This window comes from Magnolia sinica, chromosome 3 (assembly GCF_029962835.1).
Source record: "Magnolia sinica isolate HGM2019 chromosome 3, MsV1, whole genome shotgun sequence".
Lineage (NCBI taxonomy): Eukaryota > Viridiplantae > Streptophyta > Magnoliopsida > Magnoliales > Magnoliaceae > Magnolia > Magnolia sinica.
This window is the reverse complement of record NC_080575.1, coordinates 12,012,933-12,028,163: the sequence shown is the minus strand read 5'-3', so window position 1 is coordinate 12,028,163 and position 15,231 is coordinate 12,012,933.

Genomic DNA, 15,231 nt, shown 5'->3' with positions numbered 1-15,231 from the left:
GACATGGGGGCATCTTCCGAGGCACTGATTACGAGGGGCAGAGATTCTGAGCGAGGTATAAGATCCTCAAGACCTAGATCCAAATCCAAGGGCAAGGGCAAATGAAAATTAAAGTGTTGGAATTGTGGGTTGTCTGGACACATGAAGAAGGATTGTAGAAATCCTAAAACGAAGAAAGAAAATTCAGTGACTTCTTCCAAGGAGGCCAATGTGGTCACATCTGATGAAAAATCAAGTGGTGGTGACGTTCTGTCTGTTTCCATGATTGGTCACTTACACGATAATCATAAAGACGAGTGGATACTTGACACAGGAGCATCTTATCACATGACTCCTCATCGGAGTTGGTTTACCAGTTACAAGGAATGTAATGGTGGACAGGTTTTTATGGGCAATGACAATGCTTGTAATGTTGTGGCTATTGGCACAGTGAGTATCAAGATGTTTGATGGGATGGAGCGTACCTTGACTGACGTCAGGCACGTTCCTGATATGAAGAAAAGTTTAATTTCTCTCGGTACACTCGAAGCTATAGGGTGCAAGTTCACTGGTATTGATAGTGTCTTTAAAGTTTCAAAAGGGGCATTCATGGTTATGAGAGTGCAAAGGCATGGAAACCTTTATAGGTTGATTGGGAGCACTTCGGCAGGTGGAGCGGCAACAGCTATTGCAGACTCCACGTCTCTACGTATGTGGCATGCTCGTCTGCGCCATATGAGCGAGCGGAGCATGAAGGTACATTCTGATCGGTGTTTGATTCCAGTTTTTAAAAATTCTGATTTAGATATATGCGAGCATTTTATATATGGTAAACAATCTAAACTGTCTTTTAAATCTGGAAAACATGTTTGTAAAGGAGTGCTTGATTATGTGCACTCTGACGTATGGGGGTCATCGCCAGAAGTTTCCATTGGGGGGTTGTCATGGTTTGTTTCATTTATTGATGACTACTCTAGGAAAGTTTGGGTTTACTTCATGAAACGTAAATCCGAAGTTTTTACCATATTCAAGCAATGGAAGACAATGGTAGAAAAACAATCAGGGCGGAAAATAAAGGTTTTAAAGACTGACAATGGTAGAGAATTTACTTCAATTGAGTTTAATGAGTATTATAAGAATGAAGGGATCATTAGGCACAACACAGTGCGCCACATGCCCGAGCAAAACGGTGTGGCTGAGCGAATGAATCGGACTCTCTTGGAGAGGGTCAGATGCATGTTAAGTAATGCTGCGTTGGGGAAGGACGTATGGACTGAGGCCGTTAACACGACTTATTATTTGGTGAACCGTTCTCCTTCAACGGCAATTGAATGTAAAATTTCAGAGGAAGTATGGAGTGGTCAAAAACTCGACTACTCAGATCTATGCATATTTAGTTGTGAGGCTTTGTGAGGCTTACTCTCATGTATCGTTAGTTGAGAGAGATAAGATAGACCATAGGGCCAAAAACTATATCTTTGTTGGCTATGGCATTGGTGTGAAAGGTTATAGGTTATTCAACAAGGTCACACACAAGGTCATTACTAGCCGTGACGTCAAATTCGGTGAAAGCTCTCTATTTCGCAAAAATGATCAAGAGGAGCAAAGTGAACCAGGAATGGTGATCGTACACGTTCAGATTTACACAGATGATACTCAGGCAGAGACAGATGCGAAGACAGTGGTATAGGATCAGGTAGAGCAGCCACCTGTGAGAAGGAACCCACCGCGTGATCGCAAATTACCGCCAAAATACAGGGACGACTCTAATATTACATATGCCCTCATTACAGATGAGGAAGACCCATCTACTATTCAGGAGGCTCTTGATAAGCCTGATGCAGAAAAGTAGAAGGCAGCGATGGATGATGAGATGGACTCGTTGCACAAAAATCACACATGGGAGCTGGTGAAGCTTCTTGTGGGCCGAAAAGTGATCGGATGTAAGTGGTTATTCAAAAAGAAACAGGATAGATACAAAGCAAGGTTGGTAGCGAAGGGTTATGCTTAGAGAAAAGGAATCGACTTCACAGAGATATTTGCGCCGGTAGTTAAGCAGGTATCTATTAGATTCGTGTTGGCGCTGGTTGCCCAATACGATCTCGAGCTAGAACAGATGAATGTAAAGACTGCATTCCTGCATGGGGAATTGAAAAAACAGATCTACATAAAGCAACCAGAGGGCTACAAAGTTAAAGGGGCAGAGAAAAAGGTTTGCAGGTTAATGAGGTTGTTGTACGGCCTGAAACAGTCGCCTAGGCAGTGGTATAAAAAATTTGATTCTTTCATGGTGAGTCAGAAATTTACTCGAAGTGAATACGATCACTGTGTCTATTACAAGACACTTAGTAATAAAAAATTTATCATCCTAGTACTGTATGTTGATGATATGTTGATCGCCAGTCATGAAATGTTTGAAATCAACGTACTGAAGACTCAGTTATTAGGGACATTCGAGATGAAAGATCTGGAGGCTAGAAAGAGGGTTCTCGGCATAAATATTCATAGAGACAGGAAGAGGAGCAGGCTTTGATTATCACAGGCAGAATACCTTGAAAAGGTATTGATCAAGTATGGGATGGATCAGGCAAAGTCGGTAAGCATTCCCCACATGGCTCACTTCAAGCTTTCCTCAGAATAATGTCCTAAATCCAATGAGGAAAAGCAGGTTATGTCTCATGTGCCCTATTCGAATGCGGTTGGCAGTTTAATGTATGTCATGGTCTGTACGAGACCGGATATTTCACAGACAGTTGGTGTTGTGAGTAGATACATGTCAAACCCCGGCAAGCAACATTGAGAGGCGGTGAAATGGCTACTTCGATACATTCGAGGTACAAAAGACTACGTCTTAACTTTTAAGAAAACAGGGACAAAGTTGATAGGGTATGTGGATTCTAACTACGCAGGTAGTATAGATTCCAGGAAGTCTACTTCAGGATACTCGTTTGTATTATCGGGTGGAGCAATTAGTTGGATGTCGAAGCTTCAGTCCGTGGTGGCTCTTTCCACGATCGAAGCAGAATATATGGCAGTGACAGAAGCGTTTAAAGAAGGTGTTTGGCTTAGAGGCATGATAAATTAGTTGGGACTTCAGCAGGAGGCCGTGCCGGTTAACTGTGACAGCGAGAGCGCTATCAATTTGGCTAAAAATTCTATTTATCACTGACGTACTAAACACATTGATGTTCGTCACCACTTTATCTGACAGGTGCTCGAGGAAGGAGGCGTCACATTGGAAAAGATTCACACCAACATGAATCCAGCAGACATGCTCACCAAGGTCGTTCCTACGTAGAAGTCCAAGTTCTGTGCAACTTCTCTGGGCTTGGTGATAGCATAAAAGAAGGACGGAGTGTGCACGAGAAGCGTTGATTGAAGCTATGATGTGATGAAGAGATAAGAGGAGAGGTCAAGGTGCTACACGGTTGAAGGTTGAAGACTTGGTGGAGATTGTTGTCAGAAAGTCTTCACCGCCTACGACCGGTCGCAGGGATTGCTCGACCGGTAGTAGGGGTCGTCTCGACCGGTCATAGCCCGCTCGACTCAAAGTCCAAGGAGCTCTCTTCTTTGGTGTCCGGGATTCACGACAGGTCGTAGGGATTGCTCGACCGGTCGTAGAGGTCCTATGACCAGTTGTATTTATGCAGATTCGTTTTCGAATTTATGCGAATTGCGAATTTGAGTCCTTTCGCAACAAGGATGCGGAAGGGAGTTTCCTAAAACTATAAATAAGGGTCCCTAGGATTATTCTAAAGGAGGAAAAAGCTTTCTAAAAGGTTCTAGGGTTATCAAAGGGTGCAACAAGGGTGAGATTCGAGGTTATTCGAATCGGGTAAGTCCTTTCTCTTGTAATTTCTATTTCATAGTGGATTTTTGTTGCTTTGTGCCGTGGTTTTTTCCTGCAAGGGTTTTCCACGTTAAAACTTTGTGTTCTTCTGTGATTGCTTAGTGCCATTGTATTGCTATCCCGGATCTAAATCTGTGTGGTTCTGCAGCCCAAATCCCCAACAGTATTGACGTCAACAAGTTCTGTGGGTCCCATCATGAGGCATGTATTATATCCAAACCTTCCATCCATTTGGCGAGCTCGTCTTAAGGTTTAAACCAAAAAACAAGACAAATCTAAAAATCAATTGGACCACACTGAAAAAAGGAGTGGGGTATTGAACGTTTACCATTGAAATCCTTTGGGGATCACAGAAGTTTCAGATCAATATGAAATTTGTTTTTCCTCTTTATCCATGTATTTTTTACCTTATTAACTAATTGGATGGAAAATAAACGTTGTGGTGGACCTACGAACTTTTTAACAGTAAAAATCATTATCTTCGTTGCTGTTTTTGTTGTGGTCTATCTAAGCTTTGGATATGATTCAATTTTTTTTTCTAATGCTCTAAAATGATCTCGAAAAATGGATGAACAGTGTGGATATAATAAATACATTATTTCGAGCCCGTGTAACTTTGATCTCCTTTAAACCATTCATATAACTCAGAGCGTCGACGCTCGCCTTCGCCCAACATGTGTCTACACCAGCTATATAGCTGGTGTGTGGTACTTAGGGGTATACATCGAGTCGAGCTGGCCTCAACTCGACTCGGCTCGACCACTAGCTAACGTCAGCTCGAACTTGGCTCGATTCGGTCCTCCAGCCTGACGGCCAGCTCAGCTTGGGCCAGTTTAAGCCGAGTTCGCCTGTGCAGTATTTTCACAAACACTTGGAGTGCACCTTCAAAATCTCACTGTATTTAAGACAACAACAATAGTTTTACAGGTATTTTATCAAACACCTTCTAAGCAACATAAAAATCGAGAAAAAAATGAGTATTGGTTTCATATATATATACTTTCCTTGCCACTGGCCACACTTCGTTGGGTCATTTTATCAAACACTTGGTGAGCAACATCAATATCAAAGTAATCGAGTCACCAAACTGGTTCGATCCGAGTTTGATTCGGGCTATGTTCGATTTGAGTCAAGTCGAGCTGAGGCCAGCTCAAACTTGGCTCGAACTCACTTTCGAGCTCAAAAAATCTGCTTGACTCGGCTTGAACTTAGCTTCGAATCAAGCTTTTTTGAGTCGAGTCGCGCGAGCTAACCAAGCTAGCTCGGTCCGTGTACATCTCTAGTAGTACACTAGCCAATTCGCTTCCCATTTTGATTGAAAGCAGATTGACTGGTGTACCACACACCAGCTATATAGCTGGTTTAGATACGTGTAGCGCGCGAAGACTAATTCATCTCCAAGTTGCACGAACGGTTCATAATATTTTCAATATCATTTTACAGCATAAGACATAAAAATGAATCATATCCGAAGCTCAAATGGACCACACCAAAAGCAGCAGCGCGAGGATCATGATTTTCACCGTTTAAAATTTATAGGCCCACCGTAACGTTTATTTTCCATTCAATCCGTTAATAAGGCCAAAAATACATGTATGAACCGGAAAAACAAATTTAATATTGATCCGTGACCTAAGGTTTCAATGGTAGACGTACAATCTCCAACTGCTTTTTTTAGTGTCGTCCCCCTGACATTTAGACCTGTCCTATTTTTGGGCCCAAGCCGTGAGATGAGCTCCCCCAAATGTATGGACGGTTCGGATATAACACAAAGCTCATGATGGGACTGACAGAACTTGCTGACGTCAATACATGAACTATATATAGCCATATATAATTGGTGTGCGGTACACCAGCCAATCCGCTTCCTTTTGATCCCTCCGTACACCTCAGTCGCTTTCATGCGTCCACGTCCACGGAAAATGGGCAGCTGAGTCGTGTCCAAGCGCAGAATCCGGATCATGAGCTAAGGACATCAGTCAACAGCACCGCCGTTGCTCTTTGGGCCTCATAATGATCTGTGTTTTATCACGCCGTCCATTCATTTTTCCACCTCATTTTAGGACATGATCCCAAAATCGAGACAGATACAAATCTTAGGTGGACCACACCCCAAGAAACGGTGGTGATTGAACGCTACCATTTAAATTTTATCAAGGACACAAAAGTTATAAATCAGGCTGATATTTATGATCTCCCATCATCCAGGCCTGTGTGACCTTATAAACAGATTGGATGATGACGTGGATAAAACACATACCTCATGGTGGGGCCCACGGAACAGCACCGTGTAGCGTCAGTTTACAATCCGCGTCCCTACTGCTCGGGCGGGGGCAGGCCAGCGTCATTAATTACATGAGGGTACATGCGGTTCGGTCCGATTATGAGGTGAAACCGAAAGCAAACCGTTTCCGAAAACTAGAACCGAAAAAACCGGGTCGGTTCCGATTCAATTCTACGGTCGGTCCTGGGCATTTTATAATGCAACTCAATTGCATGGTTTGTATTTTATAATCCAGATTAATTGCATGATTTTTTTTTATAATTCAATTCAAGATCTTCTATTAAAAATTTTCATAGAAAGGAATTTTGATATGATTTGTTTTTATGTCCCTTTTGTGTTCCCAAAATAATTTTGGGACTAATGTCTATTCATTGTGATCCATTTAATGGATGGTTTAATCTTTTATGTTTAAAAAAAGTAAAATTTAAATGTTTATTGACCAATAGATTTGGTTCTATCTCCTGCTTTGAGTCTACTAAACTCCAAACCAGGAATTAAATCAAACTAACCGTTCTTTGATTTTTAGAATTAGTAGTGAAATCGGAACGGGTGCACTTCAAAATGGTCGGTCCTGGTCTGGTTTTCCTTGTTCACCCTGTAATTAATTATTTGGATTTTGTTACGTGGTGGCTTGTCTAATCACCTTTTCATGAAATTATGAATAGATACTTATTCTTTTCCTATTTTTAAATGAAAAGCTCACCTTTTCATAAAATTATAAATAGATACTTATTCTTTTCCTACCAGAATGGTCAGTTCTGGTCTGGTTTCCTTGTTCACCCTGTAATTAATTGTTAGGATTTTGTTATGCGAGAGCTCGTCTAATCACCTTTTTATAAAATTATAAATAGATACTTATTCCATTCTTATTTCTCCAAATGAAAGGCTCACCTTTTTATGAAATTATAAATAGATACTTATTCTTTTCCTACAAGAATTGTCGGTCCTGGTCTGGTTTTCCTTGTTCACCATGTAATTAATTACTAGGATTTTGTCACGCGTGGGCCAGTCTAATCACCTTTTCATGAAATTATAAATAGATAACTTTTCTTTTCCTATTTTCAAATGAAATGCTCACCTTTTCATGAAATTATAAATAGATACTTATTTGTTTCCTACCAAAATGGTCGGTCCTGGTCTGGTTTTCCTTGTTCACCCTGTAATTAATTACTAAGATTTTGTCATGTGAGGGCTCATCTAACCACCTTTTCATAAAATTATAAATAAATACTCATTCTTTTCCTCTTACCAAATGAAAGGCTAGTCTCTTCATGAAATTATTAATAGATACTTTTGCCTTTCTTATTTCCAAGTGAAGGTCCAATGCTTCAATATACTGCAAGAAAAAACCTCTTCTTTTTTTTGTTATATGTTAAGCTTGTTAGTACACCCATCAACAGTGGCCACCCCCACTAGGGAATCGATACCAAGACCTGAACGAGGTATCTTTCAGCTAGTCTACTACTTCAGCTATGGATACTGCAAAGAAAACTCACGCTTGTTAGATGGTGCCAATGTAAGCCAAAGCTGTGGGGCACACTGCAATGTCTATGTGACATCCACTCCGTCTATTAATCTAGCTAGGTCATTTTCGGATGTCAGCCCAAAAAATGAAGACGATCCAAAACTCAATAGACCATGTCGCAAGAAATTCTGAGGATTGAACACCTACCGTTGAAATCTCAATGGGGCTTATAGAAGTTTTCAATCACGATGATATCTGGGTTTTCCTGCATCCTGATGGAGATTACCTTATGAGGAAGTTGGAGGGCATATAAGGACTACGGTGGGCCTTTAAGAAGGTTTCAACGGTCCGCGTTTTCATGACTGTTTTTTCATACGGCGCAGCTCACCTGAATTTGAAAGTGCCTCATTCATGGGATCAGATCCTCACATGACCTGGCCAAACCGATGGAGTAGAGTGAATGACAGGTACACATCATGGTGGGCCCCACAAAGCTTTGGTTAGACGGTGCGGTTTGGGTGGAGCTCCCTATCCACCGAGGTCAGTGCATCCCTAACCATGGGGCCCACTGTGATGTATGTGCCTTAAATCCACACCGTCCATCCATTTTTACAGCCCATTTTAGTGCATGATCCCAAAAATTAAGCAGACCCAAATCTAAGGCGGACCATATCACAGGAAACAGTATTGATTGAATCCCCACCATTAAAAACTATATAGGGTAGCCGAATGTTTATTTTCCATCCAACCTCTTGATAAAGACACAAAAACCTAGATGAACAAACCACACAAATATCAGCTAACTTATATGGCCCACGTGAAGTTTTTAATGGCCCATTACCATTGTTTCCTGTATCACGGTCCATTGTTTCCTATATTACCGTTGTTAGCCACCCCCACTAGGGAAAGTGTTGAAACTAGGTATCTTAGAAGCAACTTGCCTAGTAACGCTGGGTGGTTACAGGAATCCGTGTAACTCAAGCTTTGTGGGAATCTATGATGATTTTGTGTTATATCCGTTTCATTGATTTATTTCATCAGATAATTTTATAACATTAACTCAAATATGATGGAGATTCAAAGGCCATGTGGACCACATCTCTGGAAATAATAGGAATAGAAAGGCCGACCATTGAAACCTTCATGGCCAGTCACGATCTTTATATGCCATCTAACTGTTTATAAGATGAATTCTCACCAGCATGTGGGAAAAACACAAATATGAGTATGATCTAAAACTTATGTGGGCCCCAAAGGGGTTTTACCGGTGGGTGTTTCCATTCCCACTGTTTCGTGAGGTGTGGGACACCTGAATTTTAGATCTCCATCGTGTTTGGGCTCATGTCCTATAGTGAATTTGTGAAACGGATGGACAGAGTGGATATAAAACAAACATCACGGTGGATAAAACAAACATCATGGTGGCTCCACATGTAGTTAGAAACCAGAGACAAGTCAGTCACTTCCAACTCGAATCATCAGTAACACCTCTTTTGCGAGAGACGGCAAGCTCTGTGAAACCCAGTAAGGTGTACACGAGTTGAACCGTGTTGAGCTTGGCACAGCTTGACTCGGCTCGGCCACTAGCTGACCTCAGCTCGGCTCAGTCCTCACGCTTGACTGGCTAGCTCGGAGCAATTCAATCAGTAGCTCCGGCCAATTTAAGTCGAGTTCGAGTCAAGATCAAGCATGTGTGGCATTTTCATAAACACATGGAGTGCACTTTCAATTTCTTACTACATGCAAAACAGCAGCAACTGTTTACAGGTATTTTATCAAATACCTTGTAGACAACATAAAATTATTATTTTTTAAGGCATTTATTTCATATACATACCTTCCTTGCTATTAGCCGATACTTCGTTGAGTCATTTCATCAAACAATTGGTGAGCAACATCAATATCAAAATAACTGAGTCACCGAACTGGCTTGATTCGAGTTGGGGTTTGATATAAGTTGAGTTAAGCTCGGCTAAGCTTGAACTCTGTTCAAAATTTTTTCGAGCTCAAAAATTCAACTCGACTCGAACTCAGTTTCAAACCAAGTCAAATTAAGCTTTTTTGAGTCGAGTTGAGCGAGCCAACCGGGCTTACTTGGTTCATGTATAGCCCTAGAACTCACTATATGTAAAATGGACGCGGATTGCCTCCTACCCCTACTGAGGCATAGAGGTGGGCAAGTTGGACCCGATTCGGTAGATCCGACCAGATCCGACCCGACTCGGTACCGTTCCGAACAGAACCGACGGCCTAGATCAGCCTGATCGAATCTGTCCATCCAGATCCGGTCGTTTTTCGGATTGGATTCGGATAAGGGTGTATCCGAACAGAACCGATCCGAAAACCCGGACCAAAAGGGTCCGAACCGACCCCGACCCGACCCGGGATATAAATATCCCTCTTTTTTTGCAAAATTCTTTCTCCACACCACATCTTTAGCTTTTCGTTTGGCGCCAAAAAATCCCGCCCAATATAGCCCCAACTCTATTTCTCTATCTCTCTTTATATGTCTCTCCCTATATCCGTCTATCCTTTTTTTGTTGAAGAAAAAGGTAAGAAGAATGCTAGTTAGATATCCTGCAGTGGGTTTTGGAGTTTTCATGGGATTTCTCCGTGGGAGAGAAATATGCATGGAGAGCAGTTGGGTTTTAGAGATCGATTTTTATGTCGGAGAGGGAAATACATTGAAAATTGGTATAAAGATATGTAAGAGAGAGAGAGAGAGAGAGAGAGAGAGAGAGAGCCGTAGCAGGCAAGGTTAGCATATAGATATTTACTTGCTGGTTGACGGAAGCGTATTTGCTGGTGTACGACATGGATTTGCGGGTGTAACGTTAGCAAGGTCTGTGGGTCTGATTACAAGGTATGTGTTATATCCAAATTACTGTCTATCCATTTGCTTGAGGTCTTTGTGACCTTACGAACAGATGGGATGAAAATAAACGCTATGGTTGGCCGTACAAATTGTTCAACGGTGAAAATCATTATCTCCGCTTCTATTTATGGTGTGGTCCAGATGATCTTCTGATATGATTAATTTTTTGGATAATGCTCTAAAATAAACTCTAAAAACAGATGAATGGTATGGATTTACTAAATACATCACTGTGGGGCCATGTAACTTTGATCTCCTTTGAACTGTTCGTACAACTCGGAGCTTGAGGAGCGTCAGTGCTCGTCTTCGCACGACACGTGCAGAGTAGCTGTGTAGCTAGTAGGAGCTATAGCCTACTCCCCTGACACCAGCCATTGGTTGATGGTCGGTGCTCTATGGGGCCCACCATGATGTATGTGTATCATCCATGCCGTCCATCCTTTTTTATATATCATTTTATGATATGGTAAAAAAAAATGAAGTATATCTCAATCTCAAGTGGACCACATTACAGGAAACAGTGTTGAATGAATTTTCACGGTTAAAAATGTTTCGGGGGCCATAAAAGTTTTGGATCAAGCTGATATTTATTTTTTCCCTTCATCTAGGTCTTTATGACTAAATCAACAAATTGGATGACAAATAAACAATACAGTGGACTTTAGTAGGATTTTAATTGTGAATATGCATTCATTATTTTTGTCCGGTGGTGTGGCCCACTTAAGATTTATATTCCTATCATTTTTTATACCAAGCCTAAAATGATCTGTAAAAATTGATGAACGGCATGGATGAAACACGTATATCATGCTGGGGCCCACAAATCACCGACCGGAGTAGCCAATCCGTTTGCACTCGTACATAGAGCAGTCATTTAGCTGGTTGGAGCTATTGCCTATAAGACAGCAAGAGCTATAGCCGATAAGACAGCAAGAGCTAAGCAGCTAGTTGGAATCGGATTGCGTACTTAGCTCAGTAGGCTCTTATCGTACTGAGGTAACTTTGTTGGGCCCACCGTGATTGCATGTAGTTTATCCACGCCGTCCATCTGTTTTTCCAGATCATTTTAGGGGTTGAGACAAAAATTTAAATATATCAAAAGCTTAAGTGGACCATACTACAGGAAACAGTGGAAGGATTGATTTCCACCATTGAAACATTCCTAAGGCCCACTGTGGTGTTTATTTGTTTTGAATCATGCTAATATTTGTTTCTTCAGTTCATTCCAGTAGGAATGACGTTATTAACGGTATGGATGTCATGTAAACTTCACCGTCGAACCCAGGGAGGTTTCAATGGTAGGAATTTACCTAACCACTTTTTCCTTTAGTACGGCCCACTTAAGTCTTGGATCCTGTTCACTTTTGGTCTTATATTCTAAAATGATCTCAAAAAACGGATGAACGGAGTGGATTCCTGGAAAACATCACGGTGGGCCCCACCTACGATCCCAGCACAGGAACGTTGTGGGAATGGCTTCTGCAGGAAATCCCATCTCTGCTTAGCGTGCCGTGCACGCCAATACAGGCCACCTGTACTCTCGAGCTCCGAGTTGTACGAACGGTTCAAATGAGGTCTACATTAGATGGGCCTCACAATGATGTATTTATTATATCCATACCGTTTATCCATTTTTTGTGGTCATTTTAAAGCATTTGGAGAAAAAATGAATCATATCTAAAGCTCAAATGGACCACACCGAGAATAGCAGTGAGGATAATGATTTTCACCGTTCAAAAATTCGATTCTTGCCAAATCCGATCCGACTAGTTTTCTTGACCGAGTCTGATTCGGTTTGGGTCAGGCCAACAACATGACGGATCTGTTCGGATAAGATGCTCCAGACCCGGTCCCGGATAGGATCGGATTCGGATTAGTCTAGGTAGCTTTCGGACCCAACCGAGTTGGACCAAATCCGATCCGACTCGGTGCGATGGCCACCTCTACTGAGGCATATCCAAAACACATGTGGACTACACAGTGGGGATTAAAGTCTTATAATTGAAAACTTCTCAGGGTCAAAGAAGTTTTGGATTGAGCTGATATTTGTGTTTTCTCTTCATCTAGGTTTATGTAACTTTATGAATAGGTTGGATGACAAATAAATATCACGGTGGGCCCTAGAAAAGTTTCATAGGTGAGAATCATTATCACCGATGCCTGTTCTTGTGTGGTCGACTTTTGCAGGGTTGTGATTTCCCCTTCGTCCAAATTACAATCTATATCATTGGTGGGGAAGACTATCGCCCAAGTTAACCCAACCTAGCCTAAACCAAGTCCACCTGAGCTATCAAAGCCTTAGTCCTAGCCGCTTGATCTGATCATTCATGGGCATTCAATCCGCGTATTGAACGGATGAGAGTTGCGATGGCAACAGTTAATCCATCAACATTTCTCTCAATTAAGAGTGTCTCTATCAACTCAGTTATTGATTTATTTTTATTTCTTAATTAAAAATAAAATATTTAACTATTTATTTTACGTATAAGTGTATTAAAATTCAAGTAATATGATGACTTTTGAAGTGAGTTTGTTTAGTAGGGTAACACAAGCTAAAATTTATGAGTCCCAAAGTAATGTGTGTGTGTGATCCATGCAGTCCATCCCTTTTACCAACTAATTTTAGCGCATGAGCCCAAATATGAATCTAATTTTAGTACATGAGCCCAAAAATGAAGCAAATTAGAAGCTCAAGTAGACCACATTGCAGAAAACAATGTAGTCAGTAATCTTGACTTCTCAAAATTGAAACCTTTCAAGGGCCTACAAGGATGTGTATCTATCATCCAAACCCATTCATAAGACAACAGTAACATGTATAAAGGGTATATACAAATATCAGCTTGATCCAAAACTTCTGTGTAGGGGTGTACACGAACCGATCTAGCTCGGTTAGCTCGATCGACTCGACTTGAAAAAGCTCAATTCAACTTAGTTCGAAGTTGAGTTCGAGCCAAGTCGAACTGATTTTTTGAGCTCGAAAATGAGTTCAAGCTGAGTTCGAGCAAGCCCCAACTCGACTCGAATCCGCTCAAATCCAGCTCGAATCAAACTCGAATCGAACCAATTCAGTGACTTGGTTACTTTACCATTGATGTTGCTTACCATTTGTTTGATAAAATGACTCAACGCCATGAGAAATGAAATCTCAAGACTCATGGCTAGAAATCACCAGATTTGGAGCAAGAATATGGTGGGAAGCAGTTTTGAGAGAAGAAGGAAAGCGGTTTCTCTCTCTCTCTCTCTCTCTCTCTCTCTCTCTCTCTCTCTCTCTCTCTCTCTCTCTCTCTCTCTCTCTCTATATATATATATATATATATATATATATATATATATATATATATATATATATATACACACACACACATTTGGATTTCTCTTCTCTGCCTTCTTCTTCTACCTGGGTTTGGCAAAGTAGTAATTTTAGTGAGATATTTGATAAACAGTGGGATTTTGAAGTTGCAGTTCAAGTATTTGTGGAAATGCCTCACTGGTGGGAGGTTCGGTCAGCAGCTCAGGCCAAATTCGAGCTGAGGTCAGCCAGTGTTCAAGCCGAGTTGAGCTGAGGCCAGCTCGGCTCAGTTCAACTCGATGTACACCCCTACTTCCGTGTATCTCAAAAAGTTTTCTTTCTTTTTCTTTTTCTTTTGTTAGCTGGTTAGCACACCCTACTTGGCAGTTGACACTTCACTTTTAGCCACCCCACTAGGGATCGATACAAGACCTCAAGAGCTGAGACGAGGTATCTTTCACTCAGTCTCCCACTTGAGCTATGGATCAGGGTTGCCTCAAAAAATTTTCAACATTGGGTGCTCAATTCTCACCATTTCTTATGGTGTGGTCCACTTGAGCTTTGAATCTCCCTTTCTTTTTTTTGACTCGGCCCTAAAATGGGCTGGCTGAACGTATGGACAGCATGGATAAGAAACAGACATCACGGTCGACCCTGCAACTTTTCCATGTGAAACTTGTATTAATGTAATTTACGAAGTAGAAAGCTTTGTAACCAAGCTCTTAAGGGACAAGTGATGAACCATCTCACCATTTCACCGTATGCGGTGATCTGTGGACCCCACAATGATGTATGTGTTTTATCTATGCCGTCCATCTATTTTGGATCATTATTTTCGGATATGAACCTGGAAAATGAAGTTGATCCAAATTTCAGATGGGCCACACCACAGGAAAACAATGGTGTTTGAACACCCACCATTAAAAACTTCCTAGGGCCCACTGTAACGATTATTTTCCAACCAACCTGTTCATTAGGTCAAAAAGGTCTGGATGAAGGGAAAAGAAAAAAAAATATCAACTTGATCCAAAGCTTTTGTGGCATCCAAGAAGTTTTTAATAGTGGGCGTTCAATCACCACCGTTTCCTTTGGTGTGGTCCACTTGAGATTTTGATCTACCTCATTTTTGGTTATTTAGGTAAAATGAGCTAGCAGAATGGATGGACGGCGTGGATTGAAAAAAAATGCATACATCATGGTGGGTCCCACAGAGTATCGTCGGTAACCAACGCTACTGGCAGTGTCACTAGGCAATCCACGGGATGCCTACGAATCCTCATGATACGTCCATTCTAGACGTGTTTGTGTAGACGCTGAATCCGAACCGTCTATCAGATTGTGGATGGTCCAAGGGACAAATAAACGAACAGGATGATCCTAGCCTTTGGATTAATGGATCTTCCTCATCAAATGTAGACCACCGATTCCTTTCCTTCCCGCAATCCATTTAAAGGCCACAGATTTTACAGATATGATTGCTTTTTTG